The following is a 22,808-nucleotide window of genomic DNA, read 5'->3' as shown; positions in this document are numbered from 1 at the left end:
TTGGTTTGCAACACAGAAATACGGGTATCCCTGTCTTATCAAGGGGACAAAAATATTTTCCAGCTGACATTGGGTTTTAGTTTCTGGAAAAAGGAGATCCTTTTTGTCAGGCAATGTGTCACATGGGGACAATTGCTGTTGATGATGTGATAGACACTATATTGCTATGAGTTTATTAATCAGCATCATGCTAAATTGCCTCTGTGATTTCCCCTGAAAGGTGATGCTGGCACAACCTCACCCTGGGTTTAGGATTATGGATTGAGCAAAGAGGGTTGGTTAATGAACAATGACAAGCAGACACCTTATGAGTTTCATGAATAGCATCACGTAGCATGGAATAATCACTTAGCCCCTTTGAACACCATTTTGTTTCACTCTGCATGTTACTGAAAGACAAGTTTTGATTTGCAGACCCTAATGGCTCTGGAATGGGCATTAACTTTCCAGATGTACTATTTGTTTGAGTGCAGTGTTAAGTAAAGAGAATTGCACAGTGTGTTAATGGCCTGCAGCCGCTCAAATGGAGATGTATGCCTCCACTCTGCTGTACTTAATTACCAATCAGCCGGCCCATCTTGAACAGGCCTCCCCCTGGCTGCGGAGAACAAAGAATGGCCGTTTTTGCCACTCCTGGCACAGCTGGTGGCTGCTGCTGCTTCTGATTCGCAGCTGTGTCCTCAAAATCTGCTAAGATGTCCCACAGGCATCTCAAAACCAATGGTCCAAAGCTGAATACATCATTCTCCCAGCTGAAACCCCCTCTTTTCCTGTGCTCCCTGTTTTACTAAATGACACCACCATCTGCCCAGATGCACAAATCAGCAACCTGGGGGTTCTCTTTGACCCTTCCTGCTTCTCATAAACTGTATCCGACCAACCTCAGGTTCTGTCTCCTGGACACTGCCACAACCATAGTCCAAGGTGTCCAGTGTGAAATCTCGGTGACCTAATGCTACCTGACCTCCTATGTCCTCTGTAGTAGGAAATTATTTGAGATAAAGGCATATATGTATTTTATTCCTATATCTTTCCTTTCTCTTTTCTCCAGTTAAGCATGATGAGTAATATCTACAGTGGATATCTACCACAAAGAATAGGAAGAGCATGATCTAAAAAACATTAGTAACAAACCATGGGGTTGGGTTATTTCATGAGCAGTGAAATGCCTGGGGTGAGAGTGCCTAGTTAGCTGACCAAGAATTCCATGGGTCTGTGAGTACCATCCTGATAATATTGGTTCACTACAGCTGACATATCAGTGGGGGCTGTGTCATGTGATGAGTCCTGTGCCTGGCTAGGACTTCCAGGATTATAATGGTGATTGCAGAAATTTCCAGATTTGTTGGTGGAAGTCTACCTTCCTTCCTGCTTTCTCATCTGGGGTTGCCTACCATCTTCCCGTTCAGCCTTGCTCCTCCTTCCATGTCATTCCTCCACTCCTCCTAGGAAGTTACCATAATTAACCTATCCTTGTTTGAGAATGCAGGCTGGATGGAGGACTGGAGTTCATGGTAGTCATGTTATGGGTGAATTATGATATTGGAGAGAATGTTATCATGGATTTTTGTTTTGTGCCCATTGCTTCAGGGAAGGGATATAGATGACAAGAGAACAAAAATTCATTTTGTTCCTATAACTTAATGAATAGATTATGAAGTGCATTGTGAAAAAGACAACTTGTCCAGGTCAGAAATAATTGCAGAAAAGATTTTACCCTATACTAAACATACAGCCTCCCATTTCTTCCCCAGCCTCAGTGCTTGATGGGAAGAGAGAGGTGGGTGCACAGAGTACGGGGCCTAGACTCAGCTTCCTGGAAGTGCCCAGGGAGGCAAGAGGACCCCCAAGTGAAATTTCTCAGGATATCCAGACAGAGGGAGCAAAAGCACTCTCTTGAAGGTTCCTGAGTCCACATCTTTGGGGAGCAGCTGATAAACTCAATTCCACTAGTTATAAATGGCAGAAGACCTCAAATGTTTCACCCCTCTCAGGGAGATTTTTATTTTAATGTTAAGCCAATCAGTCTCTAGTCTTGGAATTTTAGGCCTGACAGTGTGGCAAGGGAAACAGGGCTAAAATGGCCCTCCTGGATCTTCGAAGACCACTCTATCTGTTTATAAGCTAGGCCATCTTTGCTGTCAGCATGGGCAGGTAAGGTTTGGTGCAGTTCCACAGCATGGGACTTCTTTTCTCTGCAGTGTGTTAGAAAAAAGAATTAGGAAGTGTTACTGTTTGTTTCTTTACTACTTATAGAGAATTGAGGAATAATCTGATATTAAAAATTTTTTTAATGGTGCCAGAGCTTAATATTTTCACTACCATTTCAGAACAGACATAGTTCTTGATATTCTTTAATAGAGCTGAGGTAAAATTCGTTGTGATAAGCGTGGCAACCCTGCATGGAGCAAGTCTATTGGCGCCATTTTTCCAACAGCATTTGCTTACTTTGTGTCTCTGTATTACATTTTGGTAATTCTCATAATATTTCAAACGTCTTCATTAATATTATATTTGCTGTGGTGATCCATGATCCACGATATTTGATGTTACTATTGTAATTGTTTGGGGGTGCCATGGATTGCGCCCATTGGAATTGTTTTGGGGTGCCACGGATTGCGCCCACATGAGATGGAGATCTTAACTGATAAATGTATGTGTTCTGACTTCTCCACTGACTGTTCTTCATCTCTTTCCCTCTCCTTGGGTCTCCCTATTCCCTGAGACACAACAATACTGAATTTAGGTCAGTTAATAACCCTGCAATGGACTCTAAGTGCTCAAGTGAAAGAAAGGGTTGCACATCTCTTGCTTTAAATCAAAAGCTAGAAATGATTAAGCCCAGTCGGGAAGCTAGAAAGCCAAGATAGGCCAAAAGCTAGATGTCTCGCTCCAAAGAGTTAGTCAAGTTGTGAACGCAAAGGAAAAGTTCTTGAAGGGCATTAACAATACTACTCCTGTGAGTGCATGGATAATAAAAAAGAGAAAGAGCCTTATAGCTGACATGGGGAAAGTTTGAGTGGTCTGGGTAGAAGAGCACACCAGCCACAGCATTTCCTTGAGCCAAAGCCTAATCCAAGGCAAGACCTTAATTCTCTTCAATTCTGTAAAGGCTGAGAGAGGTGAGGAAGCTACAGAAGAAACATTTGAAGTTAGCAGAGGTTGGTTCATGATGTTTAAGGAACCACCATAACATAAAAGTGCAGGGTGAAACAGAAGGTGCTGATGTAGAAGCTGGAGTAACTCTCCGGAAGATCTAGCTGAGATCACTAATGAAGGTGGCTAAACAACAGATTTTCAGTGTAGATGAAACAGGCTTCTATTGGAAGATATCATCTAGGACTTTCGTAATGAGACTTTTGTTTCCCTCTCTTCTCTTTTTACACCCCCTCCCATATATTCGTCTGTTTTGTTTCTTATTCCACATATGAGTGAAATCATGTGGTATTTGTCTTTCTCTGACTGACTTATTTCTCTTAGCATAATACACTGTAGCTCCATCCACAACATTCACGGGTGTTTGGAAGAAGCTGATTCCAAACCTCATGGATGACTTTGAGGGGTTGGAGACTTCAGTGGAGGAAGGACCTGAAGATGGGGTGGAAACAGCAGGAGAACTAGGATGAGAAGATGGAGCCTGAGGATGGGGCTGCATGGCCGCAATCTCATGACGGAACTTTAGCGGATGAGGAGTTGCTTCTGATGCATGAGCAGGGAAAAGTGGTTTCTTGAGATGGAATCTACTCCTGAGGAAGATGCTGTGAAGATTATTGAAATGACCACAAAGGAGTTAGAATATTACATAAACTTAGTGGAAAAGGCAACACCAGGGTTTGAGAGGACTGACTCCAATTTTGAAAGCAGTTCTATTATGGGTAAAATCCTATCAAACAGCATCGCGTGCTACAGAGAAATTGTTCATGAAAGGAAGAGTTGATCCATGTGGCAAACTTCATTGTTGTCTTATTTTAAGAAATTGCCACAGCCACCCCACCTCAGCAACTGCCATCCTGCTCGGTCAGCAGCCAAAGACATTGAGGCAAGACCCTCCACCAGCAAAAATATTATGACTTGCTGAAAGCTCAGATGATGTATAGCATTTCTTAGTGATAAATAATTTTATATTATAGTGTATACATTGTTTTTTTTAGACATGATACTATTGTACACTTAATAGGCTATCGTATAACATAAACATAACTTTTATATGCACTAGCAAACCAAAAAATTCATTTGACTCACTTTATTATGATATTCCCTTTATTGTGGTGGTCTTAGGTATGCTATTTCTTTAAAGATTTTATTTTTAAGTAATCTTTACACCCAATGTGGGACTCGAACTCATAACCCCGAGATCAAGAATCACACGCTGCACCGACTGAGTCAGCCAGGCGCCCCTCTCTCTCTCTTTTTTTTTTAATGTGAGTGGACAGTAGTGAAGAACAGTGATTACTACTAGATTTCATGCCATCGGTTGATTTGTGCTAAAGCACCAGCAGTTGTATCCATCACTGTTCTTGCATCATCTGTGCAAATATTAGTATAGTAATTAGGACAATATTTTAATATATTATGAAAATAAATTTGATGTTGTGGATCTCCACAAAGGGTTTTGGAACTCTGAAGAGGTCACAGGCACACTATGAGAGCGCCATTCGATGGTACACATACAGGAAAAATAAGAATGAAGTAAATTGTGAAAAGAATTGTTAAAAGTTCTTTACAGTCAGAGTCTACGCTTTAGAAATGCTTTTTGACTTGTGGGCCAAAAGTTCACACGATGTCACATTCTGTGTCATATAAATTACTATCACATATAATTGTGATTTATTCGTCTCAAAGCAATGTCTAGAGTCATGCAGCAATATTTTAAAATGGTGTCATGTTTCGTGAAGGTCACAGCCAAACTTACATGTATATAATTTAAGAGTGACATGAACTTGTTAATATTACTATATATATATTCCTAAGGGCCAGTATACAACTGTTGAAAATACAGTGGCAATCTGTGTGTCCCCCGGAACCAAACCTTCTGGGGTTGGAACACGAAGAGAAGCTTTGACACCACTGGAAAATGCTACTTGGTGAATACAAGGATCTATTGAATTCACTTTGAGAGAAACGATATGAGAAATTAACTTGTGTTTTCTCTTAAGTGTTTCAAAGTCAAAACCGTGTCTCCAAAGTCAGCAAAGACACCTCCCATAAACTGTCATGTCACTCAGCTGCAATCAGCTTTCATTCTGAGATCATAGGGCATAGGACAAGACATGTAAAGAAGTATTGCCCTGGAATATGAATGGTGTTAGCTGTGGGCATGGATGTTTAGGAGTATGGTTTATAATGTGTCAGTTCTGAACACTAGACTCTGAGGGACAGTGGTGACCTTAGGTTCTCTGCTACATTGTTTTTGAGCTTTCGCAACATGTGGAGACTTTAGAGTAGGGGGCCCAGCTTTTTGGAAGGAAGATGGCTGGGAGGTGACCAAACTGGAGGATAAGAGGCACACTGAAGATAAGAACACAATGTCTGGTTTTAGGACCAGCGGGTGAGCTCTACTGCCCGTGGAGCGCCAGCCACTGGAGGTTTAGTCTTTGGACCGATGTCTTGTATTGTTTGGATTTATATGATGTTAGGGAAATTTGCCGATAATTGACATTTAGAAACATTTAAAAAAAATTTTTTTTAATGTTTATATATTTTTGAGAGAGAGAAACAGAGCACGAGCAGGGGAGGGGTAGAGAGAGAGGGAGACACAGAACCCAAAGCAGGCTCCAGGCTCTGAGCTGTCAGCACAGAGCCTGACACGGGGCTCGAACTCATGGACGGTGAAATCATGACCTGAGCTGAAGTCAGACGCTTAACCGACTGAGCCACCCAGGTGCCCCTAGAAACATTATTAAACCACACATGCATAGCAACAACCAGACAAACTTACCAAAACATAAACTATAAAACTTGGTTTGGCCAAAGTAATCTCAGCAACTTAGGAGAACTGCTTGCCATTTATGTGTAATTACTATGCAGCAAAATGTTAGGCGCATCCGTGAAGGTGCTGAATGAGCTTTTCCGCACAGTTTTGATAACACTAAACTGAGTTCACATACACACAGTTATCATAGTTTACTGCACATGGCACATGGTTGTTGGCATGAAATAGAAGATGCACTTTCTGTGACTACATTAAATTCCTAGCGTTTATTTATCTCCATAGATATTTTCCTCCATAGAAATTTTCATGGGGTGGTTGGGATTAGATGCTCAGCTGTAATGCCCTGGAGGTCCAGTTGGGGCCCCTCAAGTGTGGAGGAAGAGCCCTTGTGAGACCATGGGTGGGCCCAAGGCTTTTGTGGAAACACCCTATTGTCTTGGGTGTTGGCACCAAAAGTGCCTATTGTGAACGTGCATACACACTAAGTCCATGTAAGCAAATACCATTAAGTGAACAAAATCTCTTGAGACTTACAGTCTAATTTCTGTTCATTAGAGCTGACCCCAGAGAGCGATCCTGTGAAAGTGCGCGGTGTTATTGTTACAGCCAGGACGTAAGGAGAAATGTGTACACAATCAAATGAGACACTGTGGATTTTTGTTGAGAATAACTCTGACTTAGTATACTTTTGGTGTCAGGAAGGATACAGAGAAAGACTTTGCTAAAGTAACAAGGTGACAGAAACAAAACATATGAGAACAGAATGTGTAAAAATGGAGGTATTCATGTAATTCTAGCTACTGCTTATAAAAACTGACATCCTTTATTTCTTTAAATGTTAGTCATGATCCTAAAAGCATTACTGGAAAAGACCTGCTCACTGCAAGATCCACAGGGCAGGGAAATGGAAATGTAGGTGGTTGTCTTTCTTGTTAGGATTGATTTCAGGAAATTATCTTTACCTGCACTCAAAAATGCTGCTATTCTCTACTTCCAGATCTGCCAGTAATGGCTCAGATTTGGTCTTTGACATGGCCTTTTACCACCTGAGAGGAGAGGAAAGTGAATTGTGGGAGGCAGTTGAAGCCCAGTAGAGGACGTTTGAAAAGCAAACCTGGCATTTTAGATATTTAGATGAAGCACAGTTTGATCAAAATTAATCAGGCAGAGAGGCTCCCATTTTTGCGAATGACATTTTGAAGATGCAAAATAAACTTAACCTATGTTTGGACTGAGAAATGGAGATACTGGTGGGGACTTAGGAGAACCAGGCAGTATTCAAAGCAAATGCATTTGAAATTTTTCTTTGTTACAGCTCTGTTGTTTTTTAAGAGCAATGCTTTTCAAATGATAGCATTAACAAACAAGTGTAATTCTGTATGGTTAATGGGGGCTGACTCAGTCATTTCTTTTTTGCCAATGGTTTAGAGTTACTGTTCAGGGAAATTACTTTTAAAGCTGAGCCCTTCCTAAAGGCCCCAGATAATTACTTTTACCATAGATTCAGGTGGTAAATATCAATCCATTACTGTTTTGAGTAGAATTAAGAGAAATGTGGTTGATATTTTTGTTTTTACTGTGAAATTTTCAAGGAATGATTTGAGTTTGTGTAAAGTGTTAGCACACTCATTCATTCAGTGTCTTAGGTTAGGCTCCTTAGAAACAGATACTTGAGCAGGGCACCTGGGTGGCTCATTAGGTTAGGTGTCCAACTTTGGCTTGGGTCATGATCTCACGGCTGGTGGATTTGAGCCCACGTCAGACTCTGTGCTGACAGCTCAGAGCCTGGAGCCTGCTTGGGATTCTGTGTCTCCCTCTCTCTCTGCCCCTCCCCTGCTCATGCTCTGTCTCTTGGTCTCTCTCAAAAATAAACATTAAAAAAAAAAGAAACAGATACTGAGCTAAGGACCACTGGCTCCCTTCCCCTCCTCTCCCCCTCTCCCCCACCACCCCTACCCCACCTTCTAGCCCCTTGGGCAGGGGAGCTGTGCTGTCTTTGCTTATCAGTCAGCCCTTGGCTGTGGGCTGCCCAGGGGAGGAGTAATTGCCAGGGGCTCAGGTCCTCTACCTGCGGTGGCAAAACAGCTCTGGTACCCAGGGAGCACCGCTCTGAAGATGAATTGGAGGGAGGGGGATCATTGGAATCAAAAGCACATAAAGGGGTGCAAAAAAACACTACAAGAATAAAAAGGGTGTGATTAGGAGGGAGAACCCAAAGCCTCTGCTGCACTCAACAAATATTTATTGAGCACCTATTATTTGGTAGGTACCTTTCAAAGCTTGAGAAGTGAGTGGAATAGAAGACTGGGGCTTCTATGCTGGTGAGGGAGACAAATAATGTGAGGCAATCCGTGAGTTAGGTAAGAACTTGGTGATACGTGTCTAGAAGAATATAAAGCAGGTCAAGGGAATAGACAATGATTGTGGGTACTAGATGAGATAGGGTAGTCAGGGTAGGTTAAATTAGCAAATTATGTAAGAGATGTATTTGCAATTCCAGGGGCTATCTTTTGGGAAGTACTGGCATTGTGTATTGTTTCTCCCTAACCCTGGGAACTTCTTTCACAAGGAGCTCCTAGAAGGGAAGTCAGTCTTCTATTTGAATAAACCCATCACAATGGGTATTCTTGACATAGGAACAACAAACATAAAATAAAATGCCTCAAAAAATGTTTCCCCTCTGCATTTATTTTTAAATGTTCTGAAGGGAAACATTTGGGGCAGCAAAGGAAAGAGAAAATTGGTTTTGGAAGTTAAGAATTTTGATCATGTACATTGGGAAGCATCACAATTCTGATGGAGAAATTAGAACAAAAAAATCTAAGTTATTTGGGGGCTAATGAGTAGAAAAGGAGGAAAGCACAGTCACCTGGCTTAGAATGTGAAGATATCCTTGATGTTTAAAAGTAAAGATCCTGGAGAATCTAAATTACACAGTGCGGGGAGGGGCAGTGCATCTGGGTGGCTCAGTCGGTTAAGTGTCTGACTTCAGCTCAGGTCATGATTTCATGGTTCGTGGGTTCGAACCTCGAGTCGGGCTCTGTGCTGACAGCCTGGAGCCTGCTTCGGATTCTGTGTCTCCCTCTCTCTCTGCCCCTTTCCTGCTTGTGCTCTCTCAAAAAATAAATAAACATTAAAAAAATTTTTTTTAAATGACACAGTAGACATTTGGAAGAAAAGTATGTGATGAGGTCAGTGTTGCAGAGTGGATATTAAAGGTCAAGTACTGGATCTTCTTTTGTTTTCAGAGGCAACTGGACTCCTGTCATGGATTCAAGCTTAAACGCATGGTTGCCAATCTATTAATGTCTGGGATCGTGTTGGTGGGGGATCCTACTGGAGAATGCTGGGTTAGAAATTCTTAGTCTCTCCCCACCCCACCCCCACCTTAAGAAAAAAAAATCTTTCTCCTGAGTATTTCATCTGAAGAAATTTCTGGTAAATCTCATTTACCTACTGTCTCACCACCCCTAATTTGCCCTTTGTTTTTTTGGGCCAGAGAGGTCAAAAGGTGATGGTGGAAAGAGCCAGATAAGAATTTGTTAGAGGACTAAAATAGTTTTCTTTCATATTCTCCATGATAAATCTTTCAGGGCTTTTCTAGTAGGGAAGAGAGAAGATAGGACATAGATTCTAATGGTTACAGTGTGCAATTTTTAGTAGTTAATGATTCCTACTTTTGTTTTATTAGAAAAAGATGTATTATGTTAAGAAATTAAATGGATTGTGGATTTTGAAACTTCATTAATGAGCATTAATATCATGATCAAAATGCCAAGTATTCATTATAATTTAAAAATTAAGCAGTAACTGGGGTGCCTGGGTGGCTCAGTTGGTTAAGCGCTGACTTCGGCTCAGGTCACGATCTCATTGTTTATGAGTTCAAGCCCTGTGTCGGGCTCTGTGCTCACAGCTCACAGCCTGGAGCCTGTTTCGGACGCTGCGTCTCCCTCTGTCTCTCTGCTCCTCCCCTGCTTGTGCTCTCTCTCTCTGTCTCTGAAAAATAAAATAAACATCAAAAAAAAGTTAAAAAAAAATTAAGCAGTAGCCAATTAATTTAAATAAGTTAATATAGGGGCACCTGGGTGGCGCAGTCGGTTAAGTGTCCGACTTCAGCCAGGTCACGATCTCGCGGTCCCTGAGTTCGAACCCCGCGTCAGGCTCTGGGCTGATGGCTCAGAGCCTGGAGCCTGTTTCCGATTCTGTGTCTCCCTCTCTCTCTGCCCCTCCCCCGTTCATGCTCTGTCTCTCTCTGTCCCAAAAATAAATAAACGTTGAAAAAAAAATTTTTTTTAAATAAGTTAATATAATGTTGAAATGAATTATGTGGCAATGCCTTTCAGACACCTATTTTATTTTTTTGTTTTATTTTATTATTTATTTTTGAATGAAGGAGTGAGAGAGAAAGTGTGTATGCATAAGTGGGGGAGGGGCAGAGAGAGAGGGAGAGAGAGAGAATCCCAAGCAGGTTCCACACTGTCAGCACAGAGCCCGATTCGGGGCTCGAACCCATGAACCATGAGATCATGACCTGAGCCGAAGTTGGACACCCAGCCAACTGAGCCACCCAGGCACCCCAGACACCTATTTTAAAAGCAAAACGAGCACTATTGATTGACAATGAAATATATAACAACAAAGGGGAGCAGATATTTTTCTCCCTTGGTCAGCCTAACTTAAAAGAGAAAACACCTCGAGACTGTGAAATTAGAACACACCAAAACCCACTTGTCCCTCAACAAAGGATGATATATTGATCATCTACTGATGTAGGTGCTAGAGACATAATGGTGAAGACCACAGGCATGGAACTTACATTCTAGATGCAGGATATAGACACACAGGTTATGATTAATGTTGTGAAGAAAACAAGTGGAACGACAGGACAGAACAAAGGTTGGCAAACTTTTTCTGTGAAGGGCCAGATGGCAAATGTTTTAGGCTTGCAGGTTGTATGATTGGTCTCAACGACTCCAGTCTGCAGCTGCAGTGGGAAAGCAGTCATAGCCAATATTTGAATGAGTGGGCATGGCTGTGTTCCAATAAAACTTGATTTACAAAGATAAATAAACAAACAACCCCAAACCAACAACAGGTGGGCCAGATTTGGCCTGCAAATATAGTTTGATGCCTCCTGGCATACAGCACCACTGGCACGGGGGATGGTGACCTTAGACCCTGCTGTTAGAGAAGACTCCTCTGAGGACGCAACATTTGGAGCACAAGTAGAATGATGGGTGGCCAGCCACATGAAGCATGAAGAAGAGCATTCCAGGCAAAGGAAATGGCTAGGTAAAAAGTCCTGTGGCAGGAACAGGTTGGGTCCCCTTGATGTGGGCGGTCATCTCATTTTCACTGTGTAACTTTGGGCAAGCCACTGAATTCTTTGAGCTCTTTTCTCACAGATAGAAATGGTGATAACACTCTGCCTACAGGCTTTTTGTGAAGTAAGGTAGGTGAGAGCATTTTTCTGGTCGAATGTTAGGGAGTATTATTAATAACTAGGATTTAGAAAAAATAGTTGTGAATAAACTTTAATAGGATCAGGATTTTGGTGTCAAAGTCCTGGTGCTTTATAGTAGCTCTTCATATTTTTATTACTGGGTGTGTTATTTCATCTGTAGCTTACTATATGGTGTACTAATGCTTAGCCACCAAATTACTTCCTGCCAATTGCTTCTCAATTTTATTCAGCCATCTTCTCAACATTTCTGGAAAATTGCCATTGTTATTCTCTATGTATGTTGGACAAATAATAAAATTTTCCTTTGTTTTGTTTTTTTTCTTACTCAGAAACAAAGAAAACCCAAAAACATTGGGAAATCCGAAGACCTCAAAGTTTTATTTCTGTGAAAGCCTCTGGATCACCGATGAGCTAGCAGTCTGATGAAGTCAGGCCTCAGAATTCCTTCCTTAGATTGTCAAAGGACTAGGAACAGCATGACCTGTAAGTCTGTTTGTGGCCTAACTCTGTGTGCCATTAAAGCTTGTGCCTGTCACCTCACTACATGCTTTTCCCCAGCTTCATGTCCCCATCTCGATTCTGCAGCCAAAGTTCATGCCTCCTCTGTGTGGCTGTGCTGTGAACCCTTTCTGGCCCCCCCCCCCCCACGGATCTTTTAAGTGTGGTGGGGGAGGGGAGCCAGTGTGAGGAGGGAGTGGGGGAGGACCTGGGCAATCATCAGTGTGGAGAGAAGTCAAACAGACAACTGCCTCGCTTTACACAAGATGGGAGCTGAGTAGGATAAGAGCACACCCTCCTCCACAGATACTTACATCAGTGCTTCTGTTTTTAACCCAGGATGTGTCCACCAAGCAAGAATGTGGGAGCAAGAAAAAAACTGGATTCTCTTCTGTGTAATAATGTGACTTCCTGATTCTATGGAATACTACTGATTGCAGTAAATATGGCTTTAGACCGTCCAGGAACACTAATGTTTGTCCCTGGGGGAATGTGTGGATGGAGCTGGTGTAATGGGTCCACCTTTGAATCAATAGGTGTTAAGTAAACAGGTGAGTACCCTCAACTCACCCATGTGAGGAACCCACCCTAGACAGCCCCTTCCCTCCCAATTACTGGTTGTTGAGGCATGTGGGGCATCAATAGACATTGTGGCTGGTCTTACTGGAGCCCCTGCTGAAAGGCCCAGATGTGGGGTGTGCTCTAATAGGGAGAGGTTATGGATTCTAGGATGAGAATTGATCCCTCTGGGTGAGGGGCACAATTTTCCAGAAGGTATGGAGATTTTCCTTCCAAAAACTAGAGGCAAGAATCTCTTTGAGGGAGACATTTAGATATGAGGGCTCCGGATTCAGGATGTGAACAGGTTGGTTCTGAGCCTGAGCAAGAACCTTGTTGTGAAGAGTTAACATCTTGGGCTCCTGTTGACTTTGGATTCTGAAGAAAACCAAACCTAGCATTCAGCTTAACTTTTCGTTCCCTCAATCCCTTTAAAATTACCTTGACCCTTCAGTAAAGTTGTCTCAAATAGGTTGGTATAGGGGAATTGAGGGTGCTGGATTGCAAGGTCAAGGCAGCACAAGAGAGGGCCCATGCTATGTCTGCAGACCCTGAATGGGAGCAGCAGGACCATGAATGGGGTCCTCAGCAGAGAGAGGGGCACACACTGGCTGTCAGCCCTAAGACAGAACTCTTTGTGTTGGGAACTTCTCAACCCTTCACTCTTCTGTCAAAACATTGTGGAAATGCAGAAGAGAGGATGGGGAAATTTCAAGTGTAAAGTATAACTTACTCATAACAAGATCACTGGAATTGTAATTTATGATCAAAGCCTTAAACTGGAAGACTATAATTCTGGTAACATTTAGACATTGCCCAAGACATGAGGCAAGAAATGTTTTCAGGAGTAAAAAGCTTGGTTGCACTTCTGTAATCATTGCTTCTGGGCCATTACTCATTGATCCACCACATGGCCAGCCCTGGTGGATGGCAATGGTGGAGTGTTCTACTCATAACCCAGAAAAGCAAAGATTGCTGAGTCATTGGCCCACATGATGGAGAGCCATAAAACTTGCACGTGGTGAATAATGTATTTCTGCCTGTTCTCCCAAAGGAGGCCCTCTTCCCTGGAATAGTATCTCTTCAAAGACCACATGAAAACATTTAACAGAATGAGATGCAATCAGAGATGATTAAAGCATAGGTGATGCTGATTACAAGACAGATCAACAAGAAAGTATTTTCACTAAAATACCTGGACATTTCTACCTTGATAGCCATGGTGTCTATTTCAGTCTGCTAATGGATTTGGTATAAAATCCTATTTTGAAAACTATAATCACTGTGGTCAATTGCTACAAACAACCCTTTACATATCTCTCTCACATTACACCACCTGCTTGGCAAAAACACAGCCCTGGGTCAATCCAAACCTGCCCAGCACCTGTGCAGTGGATTGTGGCAGGTGAATATACACCACGACCACCGTGGTGTTCATTGAATTAATGACCATAAACCTCAAATGAGCCTTTAATGCCATACTTTTCTCCTCCGTTTACTCTTTCACCTTCTGGGTGACTTTTCTCCTCTCCTGGCTCCCTCTTCTCCTCCTCCTCCTCTTCCTCCTTCTTGTTAAATTGAGGTATAATTTATGCTCACTGAAATGCACAGATGATGTGTGATGACATTGACAAATGCACGCATTGTGTAACCGACACCCCTATCGAATACAGAATACTATAGATCCCCACCCCCCACAGAAAGTTTCCTAAGTCCCTCCCAGCTGATTCCCGCACCAGCATCCCCAGCGGTAACCACTGTTCTGATTTCTATCTGGAGGGATAATCTCACCCCTTTTCCTTTCTCCTCAAATCTCCAACTCCTCTTCCCCATCCTCACTCTCAGCTGATGAGCTTGTTTCTGACTTCGTGGAGAAAATAAAAGCCACAAGAAGAGAACTTTCATATGCTCCCCCTGCCCCTTCCCATCTACCAGCACTTGCAACCTGCTGTCTTCCAGAGGGAGTATCTGGGCTCCTATCTGAAGCTAAGCCCAATCATCCCCTCTCCTGTGGGCAAGAAGAGCGCTCCAGCAATTCTTTCCTCTTTCTTTTGTATAATTTTCCACACACCACTGGACCCATGCTCATCAGCATTTATTTCTGTGCTATTACAGGTTCCATCTGAAAAGAGAAACAAAACAATTCCCTGCAACCCCACCATTCCCATTAGTCCCCATTTCTTTGCTCCTCATCGTAGCAAAACTCAAGGTGCAGTTCATATTCTCTGACTTAAATTCTTCTTCCCTATTCTCTCTCAAATCCTTTCTATTCAGGCTTTATTCCTGCCATCCCACAGAAACTGCTCTTCTCCAGGTCACCAAATGATCTCCATGTCACTAAATCCAATAGTAAAATTTGTAATCTTTGACAGGATTTGATAGAATCAGCCCCTCTTGTCTCCTTTGATAAAAGGAGACAATGCTTACAACACTCTCATGGGTTTCCTCACTGCTCCATTCTTCTCAGAATTTCCCCTCCTGACTCCTGGTCTTCTTCCAGAACCTTCCATGTTGCTGTGCCCCTTGGTCTCCTACCTCTCTCTGTCTACATGTCCTTTATCATTGCATTGGGCTCATGGCTTTAAATACCAACCTCATGGCACTGTTTTCCAAATTTGTTTCTCCAGCCCAGATGTCTGACCTTAAATCTACACTTATATTATCCAGCTTCTCACTGGGCATCTCTACTTGGATATCTGAAAGACGGCTTGACCTGAACGTGCCCCAAACTGCAGTCCTGATATTCTATAAACGACTTCACCTGTAGCTTTGCCATTTGGGTTGATGGCAATCCATCCTTGTGGCTGGCTGATCAGACCAAGATCTTCAAGTGACTCTTGACACTTTTCTTTCACTCATGCTCCACCTCCAATCTGTTGGGAAGGTGTTGGCTCTGTGTTGCTGATGGTATTACTTGTCATCAAATAATCCAGTTTCCTTTCCTGTTGTGCCCCTTCTTGCAGGATTAAATATCCCCACTTTGTTGAGTTTAGGAGTGATCATATGACTTGCTTTAACTAGATAAATGTGGGCAGAATTGATGGATACCATTTCCAGTGGATGCTCTAAGAGCCACCATGTATGGTATGCACATCTACTTTCTCCCACTACCACAATGATCCACAATGTTCCAGACAGAGGCTGCTCTGCCAGCCTGGACCCGGACCCAAAGCCAAGTCAAAAGGAGCAGAGCCACAGCTGACTCACACCTCACACTGGACATGAAGTGTTGTAAGCTGTTGGTTTGGGGGGGTCTCTTGTTACTGCAACATAACTATCTCTTTGAACCAGTACATGCTCCCTTTAAAAAGTGTACAGAATCTGTTCACTTCTACTACTACCCTGGTTCGAGCCACTGTCTTCTCATGCCTGGGTTCCTATAGTAGCTTCTTAACTGGTCTCCCTGCTTCTTCCTTCTGCCTCCCATGGTCAGTTCTCACTAAAGCAGCCAGAGAGATCCTATTAAAACCTGTTTCAAGTCTCTGTTCAAAAAATTCTGTAATAGCTCTTAGTTTCACAAGCCAGTCCTTGCAAGGATAAAGAGGCCCACGTGACTGGTGCCATTACCTCTCTCCTCACCTGTCACCATTCTCCCCCTTGTTCAGTGTGTTCTAACCCCACTCACCTCCTCACTGTTCCTCAACTCAATAGCCCCCTTCTCAGCTTGGGGCTTCTCTTGGAGCTCTTCTCTCTGTCGGTCAGGCTCTTCTCCCGAGGGCCTCGTATCAAACCTCCTTGCCTCCAAATTTTTGCTCAGATACCACCCTCTCAGGGAGGCCTACCCTGACCCCTCTCTTGACAGTTGTACCCTTTCCCCTCCCACCTCAGCACCTTTGATCCCCCTTACCCTGCTCTACCTGTTTTCCACATAGCACCTGTCACCTTTCAACATACTCTATCGTTTACTTTCATTTACTTTTTACCTCATATTTAGTGTTTCTTGCTTGCAGCCTGCCTCCCCCATTTGAATGTGAGTTCCACATGGGCAGAGATCTTTATTTTGTTTAGTGGCTATACTGCTTGGCTATTTCAGTGCTAGCACATGAAGTCTTTAGTACTTGGGTGAATTAGAGAAAATGTTTATTCACTGTAGAATACAGGGAAGCTGGAAGAAGGTAATGCTAGGAAGAGAAGATGGCTTTGCAAATCAACACAGGGAACCAGGGCCCCATCCACACCCAGTTCAGAAGGCCAGGAGACAGTGGTACTGAGTGAATAATTGGCTCTGGCCATGGTTATGCCTATGGCTCTTCTCATAAACCAAAATGCTTGCTCTGCTCTCAGATTACTTGCATTTCTTATACTTCAGACATGCCATGGTTGCAGAAGGTGTGAGTTTTAGAGCCATGCTCACCTGTTACTAAGCAGTTTTTCTTATGTACAAATATGCCACCCATCCCTAACTCTTTGTCTATCCATGACCATGGATCCACTAGAGGCTGAGTCCTTTACTGGGGGGTAAACAGCACAGCTCATTTATCTTCTGGGCCAGGAACCTAGAATAATGCCTGGCACATAGCAGTTGCTTGGTAAATTTGTAGAATAAAGGAATTCAGAATAGCAACCAAGTCCAGGAATAAAAGAAGCATCTTTTTAAAGTGTGGCTGTTCAACCAGACTATATGCAAGATCTGTCAGATAAGACTGGATGACGGTAATTATGAGTGGAATAATTGTCTAACTGAGGCTCAACTGTGGACTTATTTCCCAAGTAAACACTCTGAAATATTTGGGGTCTCGGACAAAAGTTCAAGTCCAGTGTTACGTAAGGTCTTTAAATGACTAACGTGTTGTAATTGTTGGGCAACACTAGTTGACTTGCAGTTAGTAGTTAAGAACATGGACTCTGGAGCCTGATTAGGTTTGAATTCTAACTCTGCCACTTACTAGCTGTGTGAACTTGGGCAAGTTACTAACTCTTTGTGACTCATTTCCTCATTTGTAAAATGGTGGCAATAATAATTCCTACCTCAAAGGCTTACTGTGAAGTTAGGTAAGTTAATGCATAGAAGCACTTATATCAATGCCCAACACATAGGGAGTAACATATGTTTGCTATTTTGTTGTCATTATTGTGTATATTCTATCTACCCTTTCTACCCATTGTGCTGAGTTAATTATCTACCTGTTGTACATTCTGAAAGCCAGGAAAAGACTGTGTTCCTTAAAATACTATTGCCCAAATATCGGTCCTCTATGCAGTGTGCTTGGTCAAAGTTGGCCTATTAGCTTCATATTTGTTTAACTTTTGATAGGTGGGGGTTAATCATAGAACAACTTTTGTTCTCTTAAAATAGACTTTAGGTTCTCTCTTCTCCTAAATCCCCTTCTTCCTTTTTTTAAAATTTTATTTTTAAGTAATCTCTACATTCACATGGGGCTTGATCCTACAACCCCAAGATCAAGAGTTTCATGCTCTACCGACTGAACCATCCAGTCACCCCTCCCCTTCTTAATCTGTAATAATATCCCAGCTTTCTCAGAAATGAGGGAGACGTCCAAAGATAAAGAAGACTGTTGACCTAGACCCCAGAAAAATGAACCTTTTCAGGATGTGTGAAAATGTGCATTCAATAGGAAATGGAGATTACAGGTAAGTTTTCTTCTTAATACTTTTACAGTTGATCCTTGAACAGTGCAGAGGTTAGGGGTGCCAACCCCCATGCAGTTGAAAATGTGCATATAACTTTTGACTCCCCAAGAACCTAACTGTTAATAGCCTACTATTGGCCAGAAGCCTTACTTATAATAGAAAGTCTATTAATACATATTTTGTATATTCTGTGTATTATTACTGTACTCTCACAATAAAATAAGCAAGAGAAAAGAAAATGTGAAGAAAATTATAAGGGAGCCACAATACATCTACAGTATTGTACTGTATTTATTGAAAAAATTCCTGTGTAAGTGGACCCACACAGTTCTAGCCCACGTTGTTCAATGGTGAACTGTATTTTCTAAAACATGCCCAGTGAACATGGATGTTTTAAAATTTTGAGTAAATATGGTCTTTGATAAAAGAGAGAATAAAAAATCATGTTAAAATTTTGTTAAACAGCTAAAAGATCACCTAAAGGAGGACACAGCAGGGCAGATCAAGGGGGTGCAGGATAGATCTTGAAGCACGAGGGAGCACGAGAAGGAATACATGAGAAATGGGAGTGAGAGGCAGGCTTCCCTCCAAACCTGAAGCCATTTGGAAGAGTAAAAAGACGATCAGGAGACCAGAAAAACTCTTAGCTGATCACTAAACAATGTTTGAGCACCTACTATATGTGAATCACTATGCTGGATATTGTAGGAGAGAGAGCTATGAACAAGACAGGGTCTCTGTCCTCCAATTGCATTAAAACATGCCCTTCAGAGGACACCAACTCTGTAGCAATTGTGTCACCCCCAGGGACAGAATCTTACAAGCACGATGCCAGTACTCTTCAAAGAATCCTCTGCTGACCAAGCAAATCAGGAATATCAGAGCTGATTAGGAAAATGGCAGATTCCCAGACCTCTCTATTCCTGATGAATCAGAGTGTCTGGGGCCCAGGGCCAAAGGCCCTGGCTTTTAATCAAGCACTTTGAGTGATTCTTATGCACAATTTAAAATGTTAGAACTCCCACCGCTTTGTAGTAGGTACCAAATGAATTATAAGAGAAATTGCTTTTGGCTGGAGGGTGGGGATAGATAGTTTCATGGAGGAAATTTTGAACCAGGGCTTTGGCTGGATTTTGCTACCTGTGGCAAAGGGGAGGCAGTATTCCAAGAGCAATGACTGACTTGGTCCAAGGCACTGAAGTGCATGGGGGGGGGGGGGGGGTGGCAGTGACTGTAGCCCAGGGAAGAACTGGCAGTTCTGAGGCTTCGGGCAGACTCACTTGCAGACCAACCAGGTGATGTGTTTTCCTTTTACACGGCTGTCCTGCCTTCTCTCGGGCTTTCTCTTCCATGCACAACCAGGTTGACGTTTGAGAAGAATTTCACCATGGAAAGCTGGTTTTGCTTTGTGCTCACTTGTCACTGAGTGAAGTAAGCTCGGCGGCTTTCTGCCTTCTGTCAAGTCAGCTGTTCTCTGAATTCAAGCAGAAGTATGAGAATTTGTTGCCACTCAGGCTGGAATTTTGCCATCCTTAACCACTTGAGATACTGTGAGCTGGCTATATTTCCACATGGAAGACAGTGCACTCAATGCTACTGTCACCTAGGGTAGGTTAGGACAGTTAGCACTGAAACCAGGCCAGCACTTTGGCATGCCCAGATGGGTTTGCCATCTTGGGCAGCCTCTGGGGTGGATGAGTGTGGCAAGCAGCAGGAGATGAGATGTTACTAAATAGCATAAATGCCTCGACCAACTGTTGAGTCTGCACGACCAACTGTTGAGTCTGCACGTGGGTTGGTACCTCCCTAACTTGACCCCCTGGAAGTTGTCAATCAACTGAACAACAAGCATTTAATGACTGATCCTGCTGTTGACTCAGCGTTCCATGCCTCCACGCCTTTCTTGATTCCTAGCTGATGCTATTTGAGGGTTATAAGGGATGAGACCTTGGTGCTCATCTCCCCATGAAGCCTGGGGCCCAGGCTCACCATTCTGCAACCTCACCACTACAGCCCTGCCTCCTTTCTGGCCCCCCACCATTGTGGTATAGCAGAAAAACATGATGAGCTGGGAGTACCATATGGACACAGTGCAACAGGCAGGGAGATGTGCTGCCAAGATGTCCCTCCCAGGAAGGACTTGTGGTCCCAGCCCTGGGAGTAGTGTCCGCAGACAGTTGTCAGTCATCAGCCCTTTGGGGTCTCCCCCAGGGCCACGTCCACATCTAATGACTGACCGAGGCAGGTGTATACAAGCTTGGCCATTTGGCCCAGTGCTGGACAACACAGATGTGCTTCCCAGTCCTACTTCTGGTCCCTTCCTTCCACAGATGCTGATCCTAAAGGTATTCCCTAATAAACAACCACAACCTTAATCCATTTCGCAGTCTGCTTCCCAGAGAACCCTACTTCCAATGCATGAATTTGAATTTCAACTAATTAGGAGCGCTGTAATCTTGAGGAAGCAATAACTTATTTTCTGTTAGACTTAACTTCCATCTCTGCAAAATGGGAATAATGAATCATTTCTTCATTGGATCATTGTGAATTCACTTAGTTTAATATGGTGCAGAGTAATTACTCATAAATATTAGATGTCATAATAATCTTGGGTGAGATATATAACGTCTATGAGTCTTAGATCCTTTATCTAAAAATGAGAGTAATACCACTTACATTCAGGATTTTGGTAAGGAATGTATGTCACAACGTGTGTGTGTGTATTAGGTAGTCAACAGATGCCACCCTCCCCCCAACCTCCTATCATTTTGCCTTTAAAATATCAAAAGTACCCTTATATAGTGAATTTTAAAAATAATTCATGTTTATGTTCTTTCCCTTTATTGGTTACCCTTTATCAGAGTATAGGGTGGTTGTATTTGGAGGAGGAAAACTGAATGCAAAGCAGAAAGGTGAGGCTAGGATAGCCCTGGTTTTGTGTCTCTCTTCTCTTCCATCACAGTTCAAAGGCCAACTCTTCCAGGAAGCTCACCCTGACTGACTCAACACATTCTGCAAAGCCCACATACAAACTTTAACTCCCTTCTTCTTTCCACTTTTGTAATCCTTATTATGATATATTCCTTATTGTGATATATTATGTTAATATTGTCTCTGAGAAGTGGGGATAATATCTGTTTTTCAAAGGGAGTGCACTGGGCCAAATGCTGCTTAGTTCCCTGGGAGTGTTCTGGTTACTACACTAGTTCATAGTGATTGACTCTTACAGCAATGCTGAGTCCTCCTAGAAGCCTTGTGAGATGCTCCAGGAGTTCCTGCTGAGTTCACAAGGAATATGAGAGCCAAATGGGGTCTTCTGAGGTGCTGTGGTCCCTCCTCTTAGTCATGAGGGAACTTTGTTTTGATCATCTCTTTAAATGATGACATTTTAAGGCTCATGTGAAATTTGGGTAGCCCCATCTTTATTGCATCTTCTCTGTTTTATAACTTGATACTCTTGTTTTGTTTCTGCTTTAAAGCTTGTTCAGTTGTAGGAACATTGTCTTACACTGACGCCTACTGGGCAGGTGGGAAATAACGGGTAACTGCAGCACTGGTGTCTAGAAACTGAAATTTTGTTTTCCTTATTGCATCGATCTTTAAGAAGCATCTTTCTTACAACTATCCTAGTTTTGAGCTTCCATTTCCCACTTCTGCTACTAAATGTAAAGGTCCATATTAGATTTTAAGTTTCTTAGGTTATGACGATTTCATCCAGTTAAAATGTTAAAAGCCCAAAAATACCTTTAATCAATGTCATTCCATAGATATATTTACCATTTCATGATGAACAATAATCACACTCATTAGATGTGACCTTAATGTTGCAAGCATTGCAGCTGTGAAAAGCTGATGTCAAGTGGGACCAATGCAGAGTATGGACATTCTTCCTCCTAGATTCCCCATTGGTGGCAGCAGTGAGGCACCCTCTAATCTGGATCAAAACACTCCACGTTTAAGATACACAACAGATGAATATAGGGGAAGGGAAGGAAAAATAAGATAAAATCAGAGAGGGAGGCAAATGATAAGACTCTTAAATACAGAGAACAAACTCAGGGTTGCTGGCGGGGTGTTGGGTGGGGGGGGATGGGCTAAATGGGTGATGGGCATTAAGGAGGACACTTGTTGGGATGAACACTGGGTGTTATATGTAAGTGATGAATCACTAAATTCTACTCTTGAAATCATTATTACACTATATGTTAACTAATTTAGATTTAAATAAAATTTAAAAAAATAAACAAACAAAAACAAAAGCACTCCACGATGGCGGTAAGAACCATCCACGATGAATGTGATAAATTCTTTCCTTGAAGGTTTCTCCAGGGATCAGGACCCTAGTAAAAATTCATCCAAGTGTTTCATCATCCTCATGTTACAAAACCATCTCTCTCCTGCTTTTATCTAAAAGTTTCTTTTGTTTGTTCTCCTAAGGTTTGCAAATGATTAATCAAATTCTATTCATAAACGCTTTACAAAATATACCAGTAGGTTATATTCTCATAATTATCTCCTTACCAACCCCTTTGTTGGTACAGAGTGAGCACTTAACTGGTATCAAATGTGGTATGACAAAGTAGTAAAGAGCTTTAGAATCAGGCTGTGGTGTTACACACACACACACACACACACACACACACACACACACACACACACATAAATATAAGATATAAAATATTTTAAAATATATATTAATTTTTTTTAATGTTTATTTTTGAGACAGAGAGAGACAAAGCATGAGCAGGGGAGGGGCAGAGAGAG

General features: G+C 42.4%; 1 long non-coding RNA gene across 2 annotated transcripts in view; it reads left to right on the top strand.

Moving 5' to 3' along the window:
* LOC147583325 (uncharacterized) overlaps positions 1–15,098 on the top strand; it is a 172,536-nt gene extending 157,438 nt beyond the window's left edge. For both annotated transcript variants that reach the window (XR_015248092.1, XR_015248093.1), the window contains 3 exons: positions 4,972–5,084; positions 11,726–11,879; positions 12,234–15,098. This is a non-coding gene — a long non-coding RNA (uncharacterized LOC147583325). The remainder of the gene's footprint in view (positions 1–4,971; positions 5,085–11,725; positions 11,880–12,233) is intronic.
* Positions 15,099–22,808: the final 7,710 nt, after the last annotated feature.

This window comes from Puma concolor, chromosome A2, assembly GCF_028749965.1.
Source record: "Puma concolor isolate L17-30 chromosome A2, mPumCon1.1.hap2, whole genome shotgun sequence".
Taxonomy (NCBI): domain Eukaryota; kingdom Metazoa; phylum Chordata; class Mammalia; order Carnivora; family Felidae; genus Puma; species Puma concolor.
Note: the sequence above shows the minus strand (reverse complement) of the source record. Positions and strands in the feature narration are given on the sequence as shown.